Here is an 11,456-nt window from a genome sequence, read left to right on the forward strand (position 1 = left end):
AATAAAAGAGAACTGAAAATTGAAAGTCTGTATCACATATAAATAAATTTAATACAAAATAATATATGGTAAATACATGAAAAAAGTGCAAACAATATATGATATGAGGTTCAAGGTAGAAGGAGTTTTTGGGAGGAGATAACATTTAAGTTGAGCTTTGAAGAAACAATAAAAGTTAAACAGATAGAAAAGGGTGCAGAAGGGCATTCTGGCACATGAAAAAGCATGAGCAAAGACAGAGAGGTGGGAAAATGTAGAGTATGTTTGGGGGTCAATCCAGTTTGGCTGACAGGTTTATTTAATGAAATTTAATATGATCTGATGCTGTGCAATAGAAAATAGAAAGGGAAACCTCTACTTTCTAGCAGGCTAAAAAATAGGAACTATACTTTTTAATTACTTGAGTCCTAAAACTCAAGTTTGATGACAAGGTCCTAAGACTGCTAATTGATCTGAGAAGCTGAATCATTGGTGAGGTAACAATAAGGAGATGATGGAAGAGAAAGAGGAAAACCAAGAAAGCAGGACCATAAATCAAACCACTAATAAGTATAAAATGCTTTATAAAACTTAAAATACTAAAATCTAAATTATTTTCTCCCCCATTAGATTATTAAGTTCCTTAAGAGCAGGAATGGTCTTTTGTCTCTTTTTGTATCTCCAGCATTTAGCACAGTGCCTGGTGCATAGTAGATACTTAATCAACGTTTATTGGTTGTCATTATTTTTATCTAGCCTAGCCTATCTTAACACCATAAGGAGAAGAAACTTAGGGGTACTAATTCATGGAGTCAATCAGAAGGAGATCCCAGGATTGAGTAAATGAGCAGAATTTTGCTCATTTTGCCAAATGTTGATCTGGCTTTCTTGGATTGGACTTTTCTTGTCATTGGAAATCTGGATCAAGGAAGGTTTTCTCTCTGGACTGTGCTGGCAAGGCAGAAAGTAGCGAGGCAGTTACTGTAAGGCATGATTGCTTTTTAAGGTTCATTTCACTTCTTGGTCTTTTTTTTTTTTTAATAGTTTGTATTTACCAGATATATGCATGGGTAATTTTACAACATTGACAATTGCCAAACCTTTTGTTCTAATTTTTCCCCTCCTTCCCCCTCCTCCCCCAGATGGCAGGTTGACTAATACATGTTAAATATGTTAAAGTATAAATTAAATACAATATATGTATACATGGCCAAACAGTTGTTTTGCTGAACAAAAAGAATCGGACTCTGAAACAGTGCACATCTAGCCTGTGAAGGAAATCCAAAATGCAGGCAGACAAAATCAGAGGGATTGGGAATTCTATGTAGTGGTTCATAGTCATCTCCCAGAGTTCTTTGACTGGGTGTAGCTGGTTCAGTTCATTACTGCTCTATTGGAATTGATTTGGTTCATCTCATTGTTGAAAATGGCCACGTCCATCAGAATTGATCATCATATAGTATTGTTGTTGAAGTATATAATCTCTTGGTACTGCTCATTTCCCTCAGCATCAGTTTATGTAAGTCTCTCCAGGCCTTTCTGAAATCATCCTGTTGGTCATTTCTTACAGAATAATAATATTCCATAATATTCATATACCACTATTTATTCAGCCATTCTCCAATTGATGGGCATCCATGTAGTTTCCAGTTTCTGGCCACTACAAAGAGGGCTGCCCCAAACATTCTTGCACATACCGGTCCCTTTCCCTCCTTTAAGGTCTCTTTGGGATATAAGCCCAGTAGTAACACAGCTGGATCAAAGGGTATGCACAGTTTGAGAATTTTTTGAGCATAGTTCCAAATTGCTCTCCAGAATGGCTGAATATATTCACAATTCCTCTTGGTCTGTTCTTGATCAGTGTTTTCACTGACCCTATGCTGTGTTTGACTAAGTTTCTGGTAACACAGAAATAGCTTCATTTTAACCATCCTCCAAGAGTCTTTTGATATTGATTGATGCACATAACTATTTTTTTTTTAATTTTTTATTTTATTTTATAATTATAACATTTTTTGACAGTGATGCACATAACTATTAACACAACTGTGAGGCTGCCAGATCTGACAATTATTGAACAAGCAGCAACTGCACTTACTCCAGCCACTCCACCTGGTAATGTTGCAGTGTTTTTGGCGACCATTCAGCTGGACTGGAACTGGCCTATAGCCTGTGAGTGGCTGGAGCCAAACAAAGCAGGCTACAGACAGAGAATCAGACATTAAACAGAAGTTTAATTTCAAAAGGAGTGATATGCTTTGCAAGCACATACTACAATATGCTTCCTATCTATATAGGCAAGAACCCCACTCCTAGCAGGCAGTGCAGGGAGATCTCAATATTTATTCTTATGGCTTCTCACTGTGCTGTAGCCCTAACAATGAGAGGTAATGGCAACGTGATAAGTTTGATTCAGAGCAGGACTTTATGGCTGGACACAGGTACCACAAGAGCTTATCCAAGCTTAGAGACCACCTGAAGTTGGTGAGAAACAATTCTGGGATTTTGCTGTGGCTGAGATCATCTAGAGAGGGAGCACAAAGGATTGTTTTTATGCCAAGCCGAGGGCACAGTTGGCTTGCTGGGCCTTAGCTCTGGAAAGCAGAATGTGTCCTAATATCTTGACGATCACAAAGGAAATTGTGGGTGTGAGAATGTAGACACTGTGGTCTTGGTATGTCCAGACATGGGAAATATCTGTAGCTTTTCAGCATATATAGTTTTTAGCCTTGTCAAAAAATAGTAAAGGTAGCAACCTAGAGCTTAGTCCATAAATGCAACACTGCTCACAGAAATCTAAAAGAAGCAATTAGGAAGATAGAAGAAGGAAGCAGTTGGGAGTGTCAAGAAAACATTGATTCCCAGCTTTGGAAATTCTCCAGTGCTAATGAAATGGAAGGAATGTCTAAAAATGAAATTAATGAACGAGCTAAAATAGTCTTACTTTTGAATGGGATGTAGGAGGTACCCAAGAAGCAATACATACTTTAATGACACTCTCCCCTCCCCTCTCCTATCTCTCTTCTCCTTTTCTTTCCTCTTCCCTCCAGTATTAGGATATTCTGTTTTTCTCCTAAGATGGAACATCTAAAAGAACTGCCTTAAAGAACTGTCCTTGATATGTGGACTATCAGGCTTTGATAAAGAAAACTAAGCCATCATGCCATGAATTGTATCTCTTGGCTAACCATTTTCAAATTCTTTTCTAGGAATCTCCATAGGAGTCTCCCAGATCTTTTCAAGGAGTCTATAAAGTCAAAACTATTTTCATAATAATAATAAGATGTTTAAATTTCTAATTTAGTAAATATTTCTGGATATAATAATCCACATAAACAAAAGCTCTTGGGGTGGAATGGAATGGGGAGAGGGTCCTTCGATGCATATAAAGGTGGTCCTGAGACCAAAAAACTTGAGAACCACTCATTTTTTCAGTCAAGTATATTCAGTGCAAAGTAGTTGATACTATCAGATCCCCAGGGCATAAAAAGATAAATAAAAGATGGCTTTCTTTTTTCTAATGAGCTCTTATCAATTTGCACAGTTAAAACTCCACTGACATATTCTAGCAAGTGCTATGTTGGCTGCCATCAGGGATGGGTAGCTGCCCTAAATATAAAAGGTCAAGGAAACCATAAAAGTATATGATGCGCATTGATCCTGAAAATTCAGCATGCATTATCAGTCATGGGAGACCAACACAAATGAATGCAGATACATGACTTTTAGACTCCATGCATTTAAAATCTTGCTAATCCCCATGAAAAGAAGTGGGGATGATCTGTAAAATATAAGGAAAAAGGGACAAGTCACAACTTCTCTGGGCAAGTTTCCTTACTTGTAAAAAGAGGGGTTGTCTAGTCCATTTCTTTAGTCCCTTCCAACTCTAAATCTATATTCTATGATAAGTTAAGAGTCTAGAACTTTTTCCTAAGGGAATGCCATTGGTGGGAGTAAATGAATTACCATTGATCTAACATACCCTTCCTTGTTCATTCTCAAATGACAGGAGACAAGCATATATCCAAAATGAAGAGTTCTAAAAGATGCTATAAGACAACAGAATTGAGATCTCAAAACTTAGTTCTCCAAATGGCACTATGCTATTATAAGAAGAGCCAAGATGGAAGCTATGCAATGAAACTCTTTTAGCAGACTATCAATGGGACCAGAAGTCAGTCAGTCTTATCCCGGTCTATGGCTCACTTCTGTCTTTTCTGATTTCCTTCAAGATTTAGCTCAAATCTGTCTAAAGCCTTTCCTGGTTTCCACTGACAATAGCTCCTTCCCTCTGAGGTTATCTTCCATTTCCACTGTGTATGTCAAATATTCACAATTATTACAACATGGGCTGCTCTGGGGTAAAGGACTGTGCTCTGTTGGTTTATTTTTTCTTTCCTTATATTCCCAGTACTCAGTACAGTGCCTGACATATAATGAGATTTTAATAAATGTTTGTTGACTGCTGTGAAAGCATTCTCTGATGATTTGCCCATTCAGGCCAAGAGAAAACTCTGGAACAAAGGCAGCTGTTGGTTCCAAATGGCAGCAATACAGTGGATAGAGTTTTGGGCTTCTAATCATGAAATCAAATCTGGTCTAAGATCCTTACGGTGTCATATGAACAACCAAGTAGCTCAGTATGTAGTGTACCAGGCCTGGTGTCAGAAAACCTGAGTTTAAGTCAGCGTCAGAATCTAACTAGTTGTGTGATTCTGAGCAACTCAATTAATCCTGTTTGCCTTAATTTCTTATCTATAAAATAAATAGGAGAAGAAAATGTCAAACCACTCTAATATCCTGGCCAAAGGTCTTCATGGGTCTTCTCTGGGTCATCATGTCCCCAAAATGGGGTCATGAAGAGATAGGCATTCCTGAAACAACTGAACAATAACAAAAAATGTGGGATCCTGGACAAGTCACTTAATACTGTTTTCCTCAGTTTCCTCAACTGTAAAATGAAGGTAATCATATCATCAGTCTCTCAGGCTTGTTTATGAGGACCAGATTAGATCATGTTTATAAAAAGTACTTAGCACAATGCTTGGTACATATTAGTCACAAAAATACGTATCCCATTCTCTTCTCTAGAAGTGAGAGAACCAGGCTCAATAATACAATGCTCTACCAAGTCAGGCTCCTCACATGAAACACAAAAGCAACAACAAATCTTTGGAATTGACATTAATAAACTTTTTTTTCCCAGAAGGGAATAAGAGGAACTAGTCATAGATCACTTCACCTGATACACAGGAGCTTAGGCAACTAGGAACCAGAAAAGCTCCCCGAGTGTTGTAGGAAAAATACTTCTCTATTAAGGTCTGTTTATTTCTATCAAGGTTGAGACATTGAGTACAAGCTACTCATTTGGTTGTTACTCATGTCAGGAATAAAGAAGACATTAAAATAGATAGAGAAGACTATATCTTGTTATCCTCAAGGACATCGTCAGCCAGAGCATCTTAATCATACTCTACTGAATATCCTGGGAACTTGGAAGCCTGAACAAAGACTCAAAGGAATCCACATGTGACTTTTCTAGTGGGTGCATATAATTTTTACCAGGAAGTATTATTGTGGGATTTATTCCATGTCTTTGTCCAAGAGCCACGATTGTCCAATCAGTCAGCAAGCATTTATTAAGTGCTTATTATGTGCCAAGCCTTGGAAGTTAGAGATGGACTTGAGAGATCAGTTGAAGGAGTGATCATCTCAGAATAGGTCAAAGGGAAAAAACAAGCAAAAGCATTATGCTTAAGTTTGCTGTCAATGTCCTCTGTAGTATATCTGATGTGAACTCTGCATGAAACTCTAATGTGTATTTGTGTATGACCTTCATGTTTCCTCTACAGTGTGTATCCTGTATATGCCCAAGCAGTGAAATTTGCATTGAATGCATTTCATTTGTTTTTATCATTTGCAGCTAAAGTTATGTGAAAAAAGTTCTAAATCCCTATTGATTGGAGAAATAAAAATTAAGATAACTCCAAGATATCACTTCTCAGATGGGCTAAGATGATAGGAAAAGATAATGATAAATGTTGGAGAGGAAGTGGGAAAACTGGAACATTGATGCATTGTTGATGGAGTTTTGAAATGATTGAACCATTCTGGAGAGCAATATGGAACTATGTCCAAAAAGTTATCAAACTGTACATTCCCTTTGACCCAGCAGTGGGCTTATATCCCAAAGAGATCTTAAAGGGGGAAAGGGACCCACATGTGCAAAAATGTTTGTGGCAGCTCTTTTTGTAGTGGCAAGAAACTGGAAACTGAGTGGGTGCCCATCAGTTGGAGAACGGCTGAATAAATTATAGTATATGAATGCTATGGAATATTATTGTTCTATAAAAAATGACCAACGGGATGATTTCAGAAAGGCCTGGAAAGATTTTCTAATGCTAAGTGAAGTGAGCAAAACCAAGAGAACATTGTATATAGTAACAGCAAGATTATGTGATAAATCAACTCTGATGGACTTGGCTTTTCTCAATTGTTCAAAGCAATTCCAATAGACTTTGGATGGAAAGTCTCATCTGCATCCAGAGGCATTCAGTGTCTATAAAGACTGAATGTAGATCAAAGCATAGTATTTTCACCTTTTTTGTTTTTGTTTGTTTTCTTCATTATAGTTTTTTCCCTTTTGGTCTGATTTTTCTTGTACAACATGTCAAATATGTAATATGTTCAAAAGAATTGTACTTATTTAACCTATATCAAATTTCTTGCTATCTTGGGAAGGGGAGAGATAAAAGAGGGAGAGAGAAAAATTTGGTGCACAAAATCTTACAAACATGAATGTTGAAAACTATCTTTACATGTATTTGGAAAAAATAAAATAATATTTAAATTTTAAAAAATAATTTGTAGCTAGGTAGCACAACAAACAGAGCAACAGAAATCAGGAAGATCTGAGTTCAAATCTGAAAAAAATTAGTTCAAATTTAAAAATGCTAGCTATTATGTGGTAGTGTTGGTAATGGTGGTGGGCTTAGGTTTCCAGGTACTTGGCACTATACTAGCTAAGTGTTTGGAACGAAGTTAACTTTAAAATCCCTATTTTCATTGTAGGAATGTGAATTAATCAGAAAATATAACTTCAACAAATTTGACCAAAGTTTATTTAGGGTTCAGGTTCAAGTCTGACACCCACGGGACAGTGGAAAAGGTAAATGGATCCAAATTAATATTGTAAGAATATTAGGCTAAAGAATTGCAACTTTACATGGTTGGTTAATAGGAGTCATAAGAAGGTTTGAAGAAGAGGGACGATGTTAGGATTATCAGGTGAGAACTCAGGTTGTCTGGACAGTGACAAGATGAGAACTCAGATTGTCTGGACAGTGACAAGGTGAGAACTCAGATTGTCTGGACAGTGACAAGGTGAAAATTCAGGTTGACTTGACAGTTCTCTGGCTCAGACCTTTGGTTCAGGCCTTTAAAAGGAGTTTACACCTTAGGAATTCTAGGAGGAGCAAGCTCATTGGTTGAAGTAATGTTTCCCAGAAGCCCTTGCATTATCCCATGCCCATTCTCTGAGAGGATAAAAGAAGGGCAGCATTGGGTCTGAGAGAATGGACTCTGGGATAAAGTCTTTTTTTTTTTTTTTTTTTTTTTTTGGAGTACAACACATTTCTAGAAGAAGATATCTTTTTTTTTTTTTTTAATTCATTTTTCCAAATCATCCCCTCCCTCCCTCCACTCCCTCCCCCCGATGGCAGGTAATCCCATACATTTTACATGTGTTACAATATAACCTAGATACAATATATGTGTGTAAATATCATTTTCTTGTTGCACATTAATTATTAGCTTCCGAAGGTATAAGTAACCTGGGTAGATAGACAGTAGTGCTAACAATTTACAATCGCTTCCCAGTGTTCCTTCTCTGGATATAGTTATTTCTTTCCATAATTGATCAACTGGAAGTGAGTTGGATCTTCTTTATGTTGAAGATTTCCACTTCCATCAGAATACATCCTCATACAGTATTGTTGTTGAAGTGTACAGAGATCTTCTGGTTCTGCTCATTTCACTCAGCAACAGTTGATTTAAGTCTCTCCAAGCCTCTCTGTATTCCTCCTGCTGGTCATTTCTTACAGAGCAATAGTATTCCATAACCTTCATATACCACAATTTACCCAACCATTCTCCAATTGATGGACATCCATTCAATTTCCAGTTTCTAGCTACAACAAAAAGAGCTGCCACAAACATTTTGGCACATACAGGTCCCTTTCCACTCTTTAGTATTTCTTTGGGATATAATCCCAATAACAGCAATGCTGGGTCAAAGGGTATGCACAGTTTGACAACTTTTTGGGCATAGTTCCAAATTGCTCTCCAGAATGGCTGGATTCTTTCACAACTCCACCAACAATGTATCAGTGTCCCAGTTTTCCCACATCCCCTCCAACATTCATCATTATTTGTTCCTGTCATTTTAGCCAATCTGACAGGTGTATCTCAGAGTTGTCTTAATTTGCATTTCTCTGATCAGTAGTGATTTGGAACACTCTTTCATATGAGTGGAAATAGTTTCAATTTCATCATCTGAGAATTGTCTGTTCATATCCCTTGACCATTTATCAATTGGAGAATGGTTTGGTTTCCTATAAATCAGGGTCAGTTCTCTATATATTTTGGAAATGAGACCTTTGTCAGAACCTTTCCTTTTAAAAATATTTTCCCAATTTGTTACTTCCCTTCTAATCTTGTTTGCATTAGTATTGTTTGTACAGAAACTTTTTAGTTTGATGTAATCAAAATCTTCGATTTTGTGATCAATAATGATCTCTAATTCTCCTCTGGTCATAAATTCCTTCCTCCTCCACAGGTCTGAGAGGTAGACTATTCACTGTTCCTCTAATCTATTTATGATCTCATTCTTTATGCCTAAATCATGGACCCATTTTGATCTTATCTTGGTATATGGTGTTAAGTGTGGGTCCATATCTAATTTCTGCCATACTAATTTGGGATAAAGTCTTGACGCCAGGCAGGCTGAAAGGAAACCAGTCTGATTTGAGAAAGGACAAGAGTTGGAGTTGAAGAGGAGATGAACTGTCAGTCTGTCTTTAATCGGGCATGATGAGACACCTGGTCATCAGGCCTGCTTTGATAGAGTTTGTTACAGACTGCCTTATGTTTTCCTCCATCAATTTATCACCCAGGGGCTTCAATACCTGTTCCCATAGTGTTACAGCAATCTGATCAATCATTGTTCCAATTTCTCTGAACTCCCCAGAGTATTTAACATATGCCCAAGTACAAAGGGATGTAAGTGCTAAACCCATTATCAGGTTACACAAGACAGCTATGGAGTTCAGGCGGATGAAGCCAGTCAGTCCTGAGATTATGTACATAGCAAACATGACTGCAAACAGCATGGCAGGGGTGCGAGCAGGATAGAAGATATTTTTGTCATCATTGTGCTTTACAAAATTTGCATAGGTTTCTTCAATCTCAGCTTTAAGTTGGTCCTGATAACGACGGCAGAACTCATCTCCTCCCATTTTTTTCACAGAATAAAACTGTTTGACAGCCACCTCCTTGAAATCCAAGTGTTTTTTTTTTTTCTAAATCCGAAGGTGCAATGTAAGGCTTATCTCCACCACATACCTGCTCCATGCTTTTGCTATAGCTGTCCCTTGCTCCTGCTACTGCAGCAAGATTGTTAGCTTCAGCTGTTGCCTGAAGCATAGACTTAGGGTGTGGAAGCTCTTCTTGATCAATTTTAATATAAGCCTTAAAGTATTCTACAAGATCTCTACAAGTCACTTTGGATCCACTTATCTCTTTTTCTACCAAATTTTCAGGGGCAAGCAGTAATGGAACCAGATTGCGAAGCTCTTTTTTAAAGTCTTCATCAATATCAGTCAATCTCCCATCAAAACTTGAATTGGTTGCAACTTTAAGACCAGGATGTGGCAACAGGAAACAGCCAAGGTTAGAGAAACAATTATGAATATGCTTCCTTACATTCTGCAACTCTTCATGTTGGTTTTGCTTTACCTGTAATCTTTTTTCAAGGAACTGTTTTCCTCCTTCCAAGCCATATGAATGCTCATATGGATAACTCCAATCTTGAATCAAGAACATTAATGTCTGAAGTGGTTTCTGATAGATTTCTTCCATTGCAAGTCTTCCATACTCTGTAAACAATTGTAAATGCTGAAGATCATCCTCTTGAATATTCTGAGATAAATTATAAACCTGAACAGAACTTGTCATAGTGCTCAAAGCAAATACAGTTGCACAATCTTTGATAGTTGATTGACTATCAAAAGTGCCCTGGGTGTCCATTAGCAGTACAGCAACCTTGGTTCCATCTGGGCTATCAATTACAAACACTTCATTCCAGACCTGTATGCCTGTTGTTTCTCTCTCACATCCGCCTCTCCATGTAAAGCCAGTCAATGGTTCATTGTTTCCACCAATCCAACTAGGGGAATTCTTGTTATACATATATCTCAGCATGAAGTCCAATAAGAATGATTTCCCTTTTCGGAAAGCTCCTGCCACAAATAACACGATATTAAGATCACGTATATGCTCTTGTAATAAAATTTGCTCCAATGCCTCTTCATCAAGCTCAAAGTTGTGATCATCTTCATGAGCAAGAACAATCTGTACTGGACAGGGTTTCTTCACAGCCTCATCTGAGTTTACCAATTCATTGTCTTCATAATCTTCACCTAGCGAGGACGGGGATGAGATGTGGTTGTCCTGGACCGCTGGGTCTTCGCTCCAAGGCCGGCGCTGCCGCAGCTCCTGGGGCAGGTGCTGCTGCTGCTGCCTCCGCGTTGCCTTGGCCCCCTCCACCATCTTGTACCAATTTAAAATTAACTCCCCGCTTCTCCTCCCAGAGAAGGATTATAATTGAGCATACTACCAGACCCTCACAATTCAAGAACATTACAAGACATGATCGAGGTCATGAAATTAGGTCTACTATATGGCAGGGCATAGTATGTAGAATTCTAGACTTAGAGACAAGACAATCTTGTTCACCTACACTATCAGCAACTGACCTATACAATACTATGCTGCCTCTGTCTTTTTGTACCTAAATATTTCCTGAATAAATGTTTTTCAGGCTCCTGGCCTTCAGTCTCTCTTCTCTCCATAGACTCTCTCTGAGTGAATTTGGCTCTCTTCATTACAAGGTATTGAAACTGGACTGAATCACTTCGTTGTTGGAAAGAACCATGTCCATCAGAATTGATCATCATATAATCTTGTTGCTGTGTACAATGTTCCCCTGGTTCTATTCACTTCACTTAGCATCAGTTCATGTAAGTCTCTTCAGACTTCTCTTAAATCAACCTCCTGATCGTTTCTTACAGAACAATAATATTCCATGACATTCAAATACCATAACTTATTCAGTCATTCCCAACTGGTAGACATCTACTCAGTTTCTAATTCCTTGCCACTACAAAAAGGGCCTGCATAAAATTCTTTATAACAAAACT

General features: G+C 37.9%; 1 pseudogene; it reads right to left on the minus strand.

Moving 5' to 3' along the window:
* Positions 1-9,050: 9,050 nt before the first annotated feature.
* LOC141554245 (atlastin-2 pseudogene) lies at positions 9,051-10,806 on the minus strand (annotated as a pseudogene).
* Positions 10,807-11,456: the final 650 nt, after the last annotated feature.

This window comes from Sminthopsis crassicaudata, chromosome 2 (assembly GCF_048593235.1).
Source record: "Sminthopsis crassicaudata isolate SCR6 chromosome 2, ASM4859323v1, whole genome shotgun sequence".
Classification (NCBI taxonomy): domain Eukaryota; kingdom Metazoa; phylum Chordata; class Mammalia; order Dasyuromorphia; family Dasyuridae; genus Sminthopsis; species Sminthopsis crassicaudata.